Genomic DNA, 12,882 nt, shown 5'->3' with positions numbered 1-12,882 from the left:
TTCTTGTTGCTGCAATAACAAAGTACTGCCTATCCAGTGGCTTAAAACAATTCACATTTGTTTTCTTACAGTTCTAGAGGTCAGAAGTCTAAAGACAGTCTTAGTGGGCTAAAACTGAAGTGTCAGCAGGGCTGTCTGTGTTCCTTCTGGAGGCTCTAGGAGAGAATCTGCTCCATTGCCTTTTCCAGCTTCTGCAAGCTGCCTGCATTCCTTGAGTCATGGCTAAATCCTCCATCTTCAAACCAGCAGCGGTTCCTCTGCTATCTCGTCCTATCTCTCTCTGATCTCTGCTTCCACCACTATATGGACTCTTGTCTTTCTGACTCTCCTGCCGTCCTCCTCTACGGGCCCTGTGATTACATCGGGCCTACTCAGATAATCCAGGATAATCTCCCCATCTCAAAACACTTAACTTAATCACGACTGCAAGTCCCTTTGGCCATGTAAACTAACATATTCCCCAGTTTTGGGGATGAGGATGTGGACATCTTCGAAAAGCCATTATTCAGCCTCCTACATAGGATTTGGACTCTTATCTGTCTGATTCCAAGGTTTGTGATCTTAATCCACTTCTGCCTCCCTTGCACTGTTGAACAGACACATGCCATAGGCCAGGCACTGTGGGGGACACTGAAGTGGATCAGACGTGTCGAGGGGATGGTAGACACTAGCACCGCATTGGGAGGGAGAACGTGAGAAGTGCTGTGAGAGAGAAGCAGAGACAGTGTCCTGGAGCTACTGGGCCAGCCGGGGCTGGGGTGTGGGGAGTGGGCTCAGGAGGCAACTGGGCAGGCCTGATTCCTTCCTTTCTGAGCAAGCACATCTCATGTAAGACTCAGCACCTACCTCCAACCTAACTTCAAATACATTTACAGTTCATCCTGTCCTGAAGAACCACCCCACCCAAGCCTCTGCCAGCCAGGATTTGGTCCCACCTATGGTATTTACTTGCCCAGTCAACTCATTACCAGTCTCAATTTTTCCTTTCCAAGTCTCCTCCCTGCCGAGGGCTTAGAAGATCTTTAGTCTTATATGTCCACTCCCTGCCCAGTTCTGATTTGAGGATGTCTTCCAGCTGTCTCGCTCCTCCATGAGGCCCATCAGTCCCTTTACAGAAGAGAAGAACCACAATGAGTTGGTTAGCTGGGCTCTCTTTTCCCAGACAGACAGAGGGTTTGACCTCTTCCAGCAGCATTCAGGCTCTGCAGTGACTTAGGGATGGTTTCTTTAGCCTACAGGGGACCATAAATCTTCTGCCCTGCAAGAAAACTACGGGTAAGAAGGACAAATTCTGGTTTGCTTTATCTTGAGAGAAACAGAGTGGGATCTACATTTTTCTTTTTTAAAATGCAGGAAAGAGGGGCCGACCCGTGGCTCACTCAGGAGAGTGCGGTGCTGATAACACCAAGGCCACGGTTCAGATCCCTATATAGGGATGGCCGGTTAGCTCACTGGGTGAGCATGGTGCTGACAACACCAAGTCAAGGGTTAAGATCCCCTTACGGGTCATCTTTAAAAAAAAAAAAAAAAGTGCGTTAAAGAAAAAATCAACAAAATAATAAAAAATAAAAATGTGGGAAGGATTTCTGGTTAAACAAAGCAGACGGAGCACAAGCATTCACCTCTGCTTCATACTGAAACTCCCCACAAATGACAGAAAAGGTATCAAGAGGTGTAAACCCACAAGGTCAAAGGGAACCGGAGAGAAGACAACTACATTGGAGAGAGGCCAATCCAGATTTGAAAGCTGGAAAAGCTGATGGCTGAACATGACTTAGCAGCCTGAAAAAGGCTGAGACCCAAACCTACAGACTAGGGAAACCAGTCAAAGCTGGTGCACTGAAGAAATCCGTAAAAGACTCAGGAATGGATAGCAACAGAAAAATCAGGGTACCATGTGGAAGATGAAAGTCTATAAAAGGAGCGGCTCAATTCTTTCTTTCTTTATTTTTTTATTTTTTTAAAGATGAACGGTAAGGGAATCTTAACCCTTGACTTGGTGTTGTCAGCACCATGCTCTCCCAAGTGAGCTAACCGGCCATCCCTATATGGGATCTGAACCGTGGCCTTGGTGTTATCAGCACCACACTCTCCCAAGTGAGCCACAAACCAGCCCTAGAGCAGCACAATTCTCCTTTAAACTCTGCATTGTAGGGCTCGCCCAGTCACCTTGACCCCCAGCGCTGCCAGAATGCTGCGAGCTCAGGAGCAGAGCCTTACTTAACCTCCAGATCCCAGTAGGCTCTGGGAAACTGATCAGCCAAAGGGACTAGACTATAGATAATGATTAACATTAGAGAATCCTCCCATGAAATGACCAGGTTCTGTCCAATCAGCCTATGGGAAGGCCACTAGTCAACAAGCTCCTCCCTCATGCCCAGAACGTCCAATGAGCTATTTTTCCCCAGTGAGCTTTTTAGTGCCTTACTTTTAAATAGGAACAGGACAGATAGCCAACCATCATCAACAAAAAGAAAGAGGGAGAAAGTAGATGACAGCAGGTTACTTCGGGAGTTCCAGCATCCTAATAATAATTCCAGAAATGATTTTTTTTTTTTAAACAGGTCAAATAGAGAGGATCAACAATCAGATGAAATCAGAAGTCACTGAATTTGACAGGAGCAACATTAGAAGCTCTGAGACAACTCTTCGAAATTCCAAGGGAAAATAATTTTCGGCCTAGAAGTACACAGCAAGCCAAACTAAATATCAAGCATGAGGGCAGAATAACAGCATTTTCAGGCATGCAAAGCTTCAAAACAATCCATCTACCTCATACGCCTTTCCCAAGAAGCTCCTGGAGGATGTGTCCCATGGAAGCGGGAAAGCAACCAAGCAAGAGAAGGTCAGGGGACGAGGGACCAGGGACTCCAGAAGGAAGGAGCGAGGGCGGCCTCTGATGCAGTCTGGGGAAACCAGTATGACTGGGGGAAGGGTGGGGGAAGAGAGGGGTGCAGGGGGATCCTGTCAGCCAAGAAAAAATGAAATCAGTAGATTTTTCTGATGCATTTGTCCAGACTGAAATGTAGTTCTACTCTTTTGTTGGAGAGTTTGGGGAATGATTTATGATAGAAAACTAAGCTCCCCGCAAAGCCTTAGGGAACAACACTCCTCCCTTCTGTTCCAGCACCCCCCACATACCCCACCCCCCACAATTTCTCCTCACCACTCCCCACACCCCTGGGGTGGCCCTAGGAGGCAACTCCTTGTTATCCTAGGATTCTTTAGAACCCAGTCTGAAAAATACTGAGTCCACTGCCCTTTCCTTTACTAATGGGGATACTGAGGGCCAATGAGGCACCCAGGGGCACACACAGAGAGGAAGGTTCATTTGGTACGTTTTCAAGAGCTCCTTTCTGATTCATTCAAAACAAGATTAGTAGCAACAGTAGCAAGAACCAAACCAAACCAGACCTGTGTGAACCACGGCTGGGGAGTGACACGTGAGACCCCGCCGGGCCCACACCTTTCCCGCCTGGCTTTCAGCCCCCTGCTGCTGTAACTGCACCAAATTTCTAAAAAGCATGGACTGAGGTTTCTGGGTTAATTGTAATTGTCACCTATGAAAAGCAAGAATATGTAGATGTAATTGAGTCTTGCACACTGTGGACAGGCAACTGTAAACTTCTGGGGAAAAAAAACTGGCGTGGGAGTACTGGAAAAAATCCAAACCCAAATGAGTGCCAGCAATCTCCTTGCAACCAGGTGTGCTGCCTTCCAGTGCTCCTGGGTAGCTCCCTATTGTTTTTATTTTTAAGAACCAAGGCCGGTGCCCTCTTACAAACTCCAGAAATCTGAGGTTATCCCCAAAGTGGACCTTTTGATAGTCTTGCTTTTGATCCTCTGCCTCTCCCTCCGACTTTTCCAAGGGTTTGGCTAACCTAAAAGTGTTTGTTATTAATGAGTTAAGGATAAAAATGCTCTCTGAAGTATCGGCATTTCAATATGGAATTCTAGGAAACCTAGTGCAATGAATGAAATCTTAACATGAGATATTCTGTCTTCGAGCCTCAATGTCCTGGTCTATGGAGCTCACTACCTTACCTCTTTAGCAGGGCCACCTTGAAAACCCTGACAGAGAGGCTCGATGTGGGGGGCAAGAACTCTGGCTGGAGGTTAGGAGTCCTAGGTTTGAGTCTTACCCCTGTTACTTACTTGCTGTGTGACCTTGGGCAAGTCACTTGTTCTGTCTGGCCTGTAGGTTGCTCTCCTACAATGAGCAGCTGGGACCCAGTGACCTCCCTCTCAAGCACCTTCCATCTTGTGACTCCTCCAGCTTTCCATGTGGTTCAGGATGCGTGGCCTCTCACCCTCCCCAGGGCTTGCTTGCCTCCCACACCCTCCATTCCAGAAGGAACACCCCTCCTCTTTCCTGCCCAAGCGCGGGCCTGGCAGGCGCTGGGCTCCAGAGAGGACAGGAGGTGGGGAAACAATCCCAGCCATTCAAGCTGCCTGCAGTGAGAGCTGGCTGGCAGCCAGTCACAATAAGCCCCAAGATACAGAGGGGCATTTGTCTGGGGGACCTGCGGTCTCATGTAAACCTTCACTCTTGCCTTGGCCCGCCACCTCTCTTTTCTCCCCACCCTCCCAGGTGGCAGTGCCAACCCCTGGCTGTGCTATGATGCTGCAGACCTGAGCAGCCCTTCTCTGTGCTGGGAAACTGGACGAAGAAGGGAGGTGGGAAGAAAGGCAGGGGAGCCATATGTGTAGGGTGGCAGTGGGGGTGTTGGGGAGGCAGGGTGGGGATAGGCTTTGGACGGGGCAGTGGGCAGTACAGAGAGAGTCAGAGGAAGGGGCTATTCCCAACTCCTTCACTGACTCACTGAGGGACTGTGGGCAGGGTGCTTCTTTCTCTTCTCCAGGCCTCAGTCTTCTCACCTTTAAAATGGGGTGATTGTCCTGCCCTTATGCTGGGAGGACTAAAGTAAATAGAATGATGAACTTGCAGATATCCAGTGTGATGTAGTGAAGACAGCAAGGGTCTGGACTCACATGGCCCCAGGTTCAAATCACACCTCTTATAATCACTGTTGTGGACAAATTATTTTCCCTCATGAGCCTCATTTTCCTCATCTGGATTGTAAGGATTAAATAAGAACCAATTGAAAGTACCCTGCCCAGTCAGTGTGTCTGAAGGAATGAAGAACTGGTCAGGGTCACATTATGACTTTTGTGGGCCCCTTCCACCATAATACGTTTTCGTGGGCTCTAAAAATTTTTATTTTTTTCCAGTATGAGAAAAAAAACGGGAAATATCTTTCTTCTGCCCTAAAAGTTCTTTTCTTCCCCATAATTTTATTTTATTTTTTGGTGGCTGGCTGGTTCAAGGATCTGAACCTGTGACCCTGGTATCATCAGCAACATCGTGCTGTAACAAACTGAGCCAACCGGCCAGCCCCCTCCTTAATCTAAAAGAAATTAAAACATCTTTGCAGGTCCTTAAAAGTCTTGTAGGTCTTGTCTACTGTGCCTAGCAACCCTATTACTGCTTCAGGATTCTCCTAGAGCTGACCTATTCTGGCACCATCTCCATGGTCTGCTGGTCCCAATGTCATCTCTGAAGAAGCTCAGAGTCTTGGGACACTGACACTTCACACCCCACAGAGCTGGGCTCAGGGGTTCCTGTTTGTGCCAAACCTCCTCGTTTTGATATGCTGTGAGCCCGGTTCCTGGAGGCTGACAGGGCCCAGGGGAACCTCAGGTGTGGAGGCTGGGGGAAGCCAGGTCTGCCCTGTAGACAGGGGCCTACGTGTGTGGGCTGGGCCTGGCACCTAAGGAACTGGGGGGGGGGGCGGTGGGCACTTACTACTCGCAGTCATGATTGCCCCTTTTGGGCGCCTCCTCTGTGCCAGCCACCGTGCTTGGGGCATCGCATTCACAATCCCATTGAATCCTCATCACACCCGTCTGCTTTACACCCACGGGAGCTGAGGCTCCGAGAGGCCGAGTAACTTGTCCAAAGTCACAGAGCTACCAGGTCAGTATTGGGACCCAGTCTTCTGCCTCCCAGCACCCACCCTGCCCCTCCTTGAAGTGTCGAAGAGAATGTGGAAAAGACTTTTAGGGTATGCGGAGCATGCAAGGCAAGTGTGAGTCAGGGGTCCAGGAAATGCAAAAACGCGCAGGCAAGAGGTGCAGGAAAGGATGTGGTGGGTGTGCCAGGGTGCTGAGCTCACCAGGGGCACCTATGTACTCCTGGGGGAGAGGGCTGAGTATGGCGCAGGCAAGCGTGCCAGTGCATGTGCCTCCGTGTGCTGGTGTGTCCCGAGCTGCCCTGGGTATGGAAGGAGTCAGCCAGGTGGGCTGTCGCTAAACACACTAATAGTTGCTTCTTTTCCTTGCCCGTGCTGCCCAGAGTCACGTCTATTTACCAAACCACAGCAGATGCCAAGCTGGGCCCAAAGCTGCTCCATTCAGGGACTACTGATTGCCTCAGGAAGGAGTTCAGAGTCACGTATGAAGAAGTGGCTGATGGTAGGGTGGGGGCCTTAGCCTGGAGGTTCATTCACTTCAGGAGGGAGATTCCCAGTCCTGGATCCTGCAGACTCCTGGAGTCTTCTTCCTGTCTGTCCCTCCTACACCTGCCACAGGGCCTTTTCACGTGCCAGAACACTCTTTGCTCACCTATTGATGCTTCCAATGCTTTAACCCAAGTGTCATATCAAATCCCGGTGCTGTGCCTGCCTATGGTGCCGTGTCCCTCTCACCCCTGGTTGTAGTTAGCATCTTCCATTTGATGAGTGGCTGTGTCCCACACCAGACACTGAGCTCCACGAGCATTCTTGACTCTCCAGTGCCTCGCACACCCTTGGCACATTGTAGGTATGAGCACACCTCATTGACTGAAACAGACAACTGGCTAAGTAAACAAGCAGTGGGTGTTCCGTAACTACTGGCTGACCTGTGGCACTGAGCAAGGATCAAGCACAGACCATCTGGCTTGTGACTTCCCACCATGTGTGGCTGCATCATGATGCAGACATGACACTAAAACACAAGACAGGCCATGAGAACTGTGGAGCTCAGGGGAAGAGGGTGCTGAGCAGGGGGCCGTGGGGAGGGCAGACTGCCTGGAGGAGTAGAATGAGTGGCCCCATGTGGTCATTAAACTCTGGGGCTGTGGGGTCACAGTGACCTGAGTCTGAATCCCAGTAATATAATAATAGCTTGTATTTACTTGGTTCTGTGCCGACCCCCCTGCTAAGTACTTTATGTTTAGTTCATTGCCTCATTCACCCTAAGCAGAAAGCATGTTACCATTTAAAATTTTTATGTGAGAAAACTGAAGCCCAAGGAGATTAAGTAACTTGTCCAAGGTCACAAATTGAGGTAGGATGTGAACCCAGGGAATCTGACTTCAGAATCAGCTCCACATCTTGAGGGCTTGATGATAAGGATAAACATTTAATAAGCACTTAACATGTGCCGAGCACATTTCTTAAAACTTTACAAATACGTTTTTATTTGTATAGCTTTTTCTTTTTATTTGTACAACTTATTTTGATACCCTAAAAGGTGGATATCATTATCTCCATCTTACAGGTGAAGAAACTGATGTCCAGAGAGGTTAAGTAACTTGCCTGAGGTCACACAGCCAGTGAAAGTGTCAGAACCAGGTGGAACTTATGCCAAATACTCCAGAGTTCATGCTTTTATCCACTCTACTTCACTGCTTCTGCTCAATGAATATGCATTATTATTATTATTATCATTGATTATTTTACTGGGATTTTATAAAGTGGGAAAGAGAAGAGTGCCATTCCAGCTGGGAAGACAGTGGGAGTGAAGACTGGGAGGGGGCAAGGGGCAGATGAACACACGTGGGAAGGAGGGTGTAAGATTTGGTGAGGGGATGGGACAGTGAAGGTCCCAGCACAACGGAGCTGAGTGCCCAGGGATGGCCAGAGTGGAGATTAGGTGTGAGGGACGTGTTGGGAATTAAGCTGTGGAGGAGCTTGCTGCATAGAGAGACGCTAGCACACCCTGCTCTCTCAAGAATCCCCGTGTTATGAATTCAGTGTGAGATATTTGAAAGGTAGGAATGTCAGAACCAGACCGTCCTGGCTCTTCTTTGTGGCCTTTGGAAAGTTATTTAACCTCTCTGTGCCTCCATTTCCTTTTCTATTAAATGGATATAATAAAGGGGTCTCCTTCGTGGGGTTGCTGTTTGGCTGAAATGAGATAATAAATACAAAGCCCCTGACATAGTGTTTGGCACAAAGCAGTCCTTTAACATATTTCGTTTCTCTCCCCTCCCCCACCTCCAGGAAGATCTCCCCAAACCCCCAGCTGCACCAGAATCAAGGCTGTAATCAGCACGGATCTAGAACCACCAAAGTCCCTGGAGGCCCCAGGTCAGTAAGGTGAGGGAGGGAGAAGGGAGGGAAATGTCACACCATCCAGTTTCAAAATGTGTCCGAGACTGAGAAAAAAGACTAGTTATAATTTATTTCCTCTTCCTTCCTGCTGTGTCAACTTGGGGTTATATAATTGAGCTCTGCGAGATACCCCTCAGGGGCCTCCAGGAGGCAGGGCTGGCAGTGACATAGATAAATATGCCCGTGCTCTCTGTCCCTGGCTCAGTCCTGAGAAAACACCACAGCCTGAAAGGGAGGCCTGGCGAGGAGGAAGCTGAGCGACGAGTGAGTCGGAGGACCTGTCTTCCAGGCTCAAGCCCACCTGCAAGGACGTGACATGTCACAAGCCAGCACCTAGTTAGGTGACGAATTTTCATGGGAGCATGGCCTGGGAGGAGATATTGCATGTGGCTGCAGAGTCATGTGACCCTCGGCCGGTTCTCCCTGTGGACAGAGTAAAGCCCAGTCCCTTCACCCCACCCGGGATTCAAGGCCCTTCACTATTCGGCCCCCATCGCCTCTCTCCTGCCTCCTCTTGCACCCCATCTGGGCACCCACATACTTTGCACCTTGGATCTCTGGGACTATTGAGTTTTTCTCGACAGGATTTGTCCCATCTCTTGGAATGCCAGCCACTCCTTCCTTCCCCCATGAACTGGGGGTGTGGTGGAGTGGACAGCGGAATGGGCTTCAACATTACACCAGGTTTAAATTCTGGCTTAGTGGAATCACCTCGGGCTCATGACTTAACCTCTCCAAACCTGTTTCCTCAACTGTAAACTATGCTTTGTGACTCCCATCTCATTCCTTGTTGTGACAATCAAAGGAGATAATAACTGTTAATAATAAGTACCAATTACTTAGCTTACCTTATACACTGGCCCATTTAAGGGTTTTGCATGCACAAGTCATTTAACAGCACACGCACACTTACCCCCAGCAGAATGCCTGATAATAATGCCTGTTTCCTTTTTCTCCAAGATCTGCCCAAAGCCTCCCATCTATCTGAAGTAGGTCAGTCTCTTCTGAGAACCTTCACGGTCTGTCATAGGTACCTTGGTTTTAGCACTTCTTACATGAAAGTGTTGTTATTAGTGAACAGGTCTGTCTTCCCTTCTACTCTGGGCACTCCCTGGGGGACAAATCTCCCTTGGTCATAGCCATATTGCCAGTACCCAGCCTGGGGTTTGCCACCTAGAAGGCACTTGAATGATAAATGGATGAATGCACGTGCGTGTAGAGGCTACATGGCAGAGACGGGCGTAAGCAGATGCCCAGGGATGGGTTGGTTCTGAATGTACACTTAACTCTTTGGGCTTAATTCACTGAGCTCGGGAGACGGGCCATCAGAGACCATCTCTCAGCTCTGTGCAGACTCAAGGGCCAAGTAAGAGCCTCCTCTGGACTCCCACATTGCTTGGACTTGGGTTTTTTTTTCTAGACAAACACCAGAATACTTGTCCCAGCAAAGGATTTTGGGGCAATGAGGTGTCCAAGAGAGGATTTGGAAGCTATGGAATGAACACAGAAACACTGGAATTTCCAGGATAGTCCAGTAGTTTATGAATTGCAGACTCACCTCTGCAAGTGCCTCCTGGCCTGGCCATGCACTCAGCATAGAATAATTGTCTAATAAATGCTTAGTAGATTTGAGGCAGTGTGCTTTTTATGCCATCGTGGGGCTGGGATATGTTACTGGGAAGGGACAGAAGCCCCAGTCCCTTTCCTCGGGGAGCCACTTGTTAGAGAAGGAATTAGAATTATAGACCTTTGCTTTCTGCACGGTTTCTCTCCATTGTTCCGATCACTTCCAACTGGCTGCAGAATAAAGCCCCAAGGCAACCAAGGGCTTGCATGAAATTTTCTGTCTTACCCGCCAGCACCTGTCTCCTTCCTTCCTCCCCCACCCCAGGCAGAATGAGCAACTTCCCGTCTCTACACCCGCCAGTGCTTCCCAGCTGTGGCAAACTGTAGTTTCCAAAGATGGCTGCACAATATCTCCCATTCCACATGCTCTTCTGCAATGTGACCTGGCCACCCCCACCCCCGATCTAGAGTCGGAGTTCATTTTCCACTCTCTTGAATCTGGGTGGGCCCTGTGACTGCTCAGACCACTAGGAGACTGTATGTCAGAAGTGACACTGGCAGCTCCAGGCAGTCTTTAAGTGAGCCATCTTGGACACTCAGTCCAGCTGAACCTACAGGTGACTAAACATCTGGCTGCAATCACAGTAGAGAACCCAAGTAAGAACCACCCAGCTGAGCCCAGTTTATGGCCTTCCTGCCAGCACTCTCTTCCCAACACTATACCAACCCAAACCCGCCTCTATCATGAAACTCAAAGGTCCCCTCCTCCCCAGGTCAGGAACCTCTTCCTCCTTTGACCTCTTTTAATAATGTTTACACTAATCACAATGGCTGCATATGGAGATGCCTGGCCCTACCTTTCCTTTAAAACATATTTAAGTTCATTCTAAACAGAAAATTTCTATCACTTCTGAACATGGAAAACCAATGTCACTTGCCGTTAATAAAACGTAACAATGAAATAAATGAGATGAAACAGATCAATGCCGTTAAATTTTAGCTGGCCAGTGTTACCTCCCAAAGTGTCTGTGCCTGAGACTCAACCTCTTCTCGTAGAAAAGGTTTGGAGGAAGTGTCGCGGTGACACTGGCAGCTGGACTCTGAGTTCCAATATCTGGGCAGTTACAGCATATCAGCTTCTGGATCCCTGGATCCGGAACACAGCCATGTGTCCTTGAATTCAACAGCTCAGCAGCCTTGTGGTTTCCCCACGTTACTGATTATGCAGTCACTGTAGCTCCCCAGTCCCTCCAGTTTTGCAAGGTTTTGGTAGCCTCTGGCCTTTCCAATATTTGAAAAGAATGAAGTGTATAAAATCCTCTCCTACCTAAAATGCCGAATACTGCTTCTATTTCTTGCACTGAAGCCTGACATATACACCCTGACTTGCTATAGCTCTTGCACCACCTCCTGGATCTGCTTCTTATTTAATTAATTCCTGCAAGAGTATTTTCAGTGTAGGTCTTTGTGTATTCCACCTTCTGAGGCTTTATTTGCCTAAGAATATTTTTATGATGACCTCATGTTTGAATGACAATTTGGCTGGCTTTACATTTCTGGATTGAAAGAGTTCTTTTCTTTCCATTCTTAATGACATCGCCTCTTTGACTTCCTTTATCAGGTGGTGTTATTGAAAAGAATAATGCCAATCTGATTCTTGTCCCTTTGTTAGGGACCTGTAATTTCTCTCTGCTCTTCCTCTTTGTCTTTATATTTTTAATTTCACCATAATATCTGTGTGTCATTTATCTGTGAGTTTTTCCTCGTTTCTACTGTTTGTTACTCTGTCAATCCTTTCAATCTGTATTAACTCATTTCTCTTTAATTTTGGAACTTCTAATCTCCATCATATCTTCAATGATTTCCTCATCTTCATTTTTCTTTTTCTTTTCTTTTGGGACTCCGGCTCTATTCTCCATATCTCTCAGTTTTTCCTTGTTGTTTTTTTATACCTTTATTTTCCCTGTTGCCTCAATAGCTCTCAATCCAATTAACCAGTTAATTCTTCAGTGATATCCATCCTGATAGTTATGTCACCTATCCTGTCTTTCATTTAAATATTATATTTTTCATAGCTAATGTTTTGATTTGAGGGTTGGCTGATAGCTCAGTTAGTTAGAGCGAGGGGCTGATGACACCAAGGTCAAGGGTTCAGACCCTGTCCTGCCCAGCCGCCAAAAGAAAAAAAAATATTTTGACTTGGTTCTTTCCTATGACTTCTTTTTTTCCCCCTTCATTTTAGCAGTTTTTAATGAAAGCTGCATATAAGATTACTTTATTTCTGCATTTTCCCAATTGTTTTTTCTTTATATGTGCCCTTTTCCTTTCCTATTTGGCCAGATTTGGCTTTACATTCGAGGATACTTTTTCAGTCTTTGTCTGGTTTTAGCCTCACGATAATCCTTTGCTGGGGTGAATTTCCACATGGGCGGTTGTGCCATGAGTCTTCTCCCACTGCACCCCTTCAATGTAGATGACTATTTCTTCCTGGAAAGCTGGACCACTTTGCCAATTTGTTGACCCAAGAGCATGGATCAAACTTGTATTTCTGTTTCAGCTCTTTGGAAAGGGGAAGACATAATCTTCCTGCGAATATGGGCAGGTGCACCGAAATGCCTTTTGTGGTTCTTGCTCCAGTTGGAAATCGCAAAGGGACTGACGTTCATTTTGGCTGCCGCTGCTTCAGCAATGGCTGAAAAATGGAAGAGCCTGTGCCTTCTTGTTCTTGCATTATTTCACAAATTTCTTCCCTCACCTCCTTAAGCATAATTATCATGCTTTACTTGGTCCATCTGCTTTAATAATTCTGCTTCAGATGGCATATGTGGCTTGATTTATGGTCTTTCTTTTGTAGTGGCTGTACTTGTCAGGTGTCTAATTATTTTGGCAGGTGAGTTCAAATTCACTTAGGAGTGCCAACTATCTCTCTGGTAATGTG

The 12,882-nt window shown here is 47.4% G+C and overlaps 1 pseudogene; it reads right to left on the bottom strand.

The window, feature by feature from the left end:
• Positions 1–12,219: 12,219 nt before the first annotated feature.
• On the bottom strand, positions 12,220–12,610 carry LOC134384715 (large ribosomal subunit protein uL24-like; annotated as a pseudogene).
• Positions 12,611–12,882: the final 272 nt, after the last annotated feature.

The sequence above is a fragment of the Cynocephalus volans genome, chromosome 8 (genome assembly GCF_027409185.1).
Source record: "Cynocephalus volans isolate mCynVol1 chromosome 8, mCynVol1.pri, whole genome shotgun sequence".
NCBI classification, from domain to species: Eukaryota; Metazoa; Chordata; class Mammalia; order Dermoptera; family Cynocephalidae; genus Cynocephalus; species Cynocephalus volans.
Note: the sequence above shows the minus strand (reverse complement) of the source record. Positions and strands in the feature narration are given on the sequence as shown.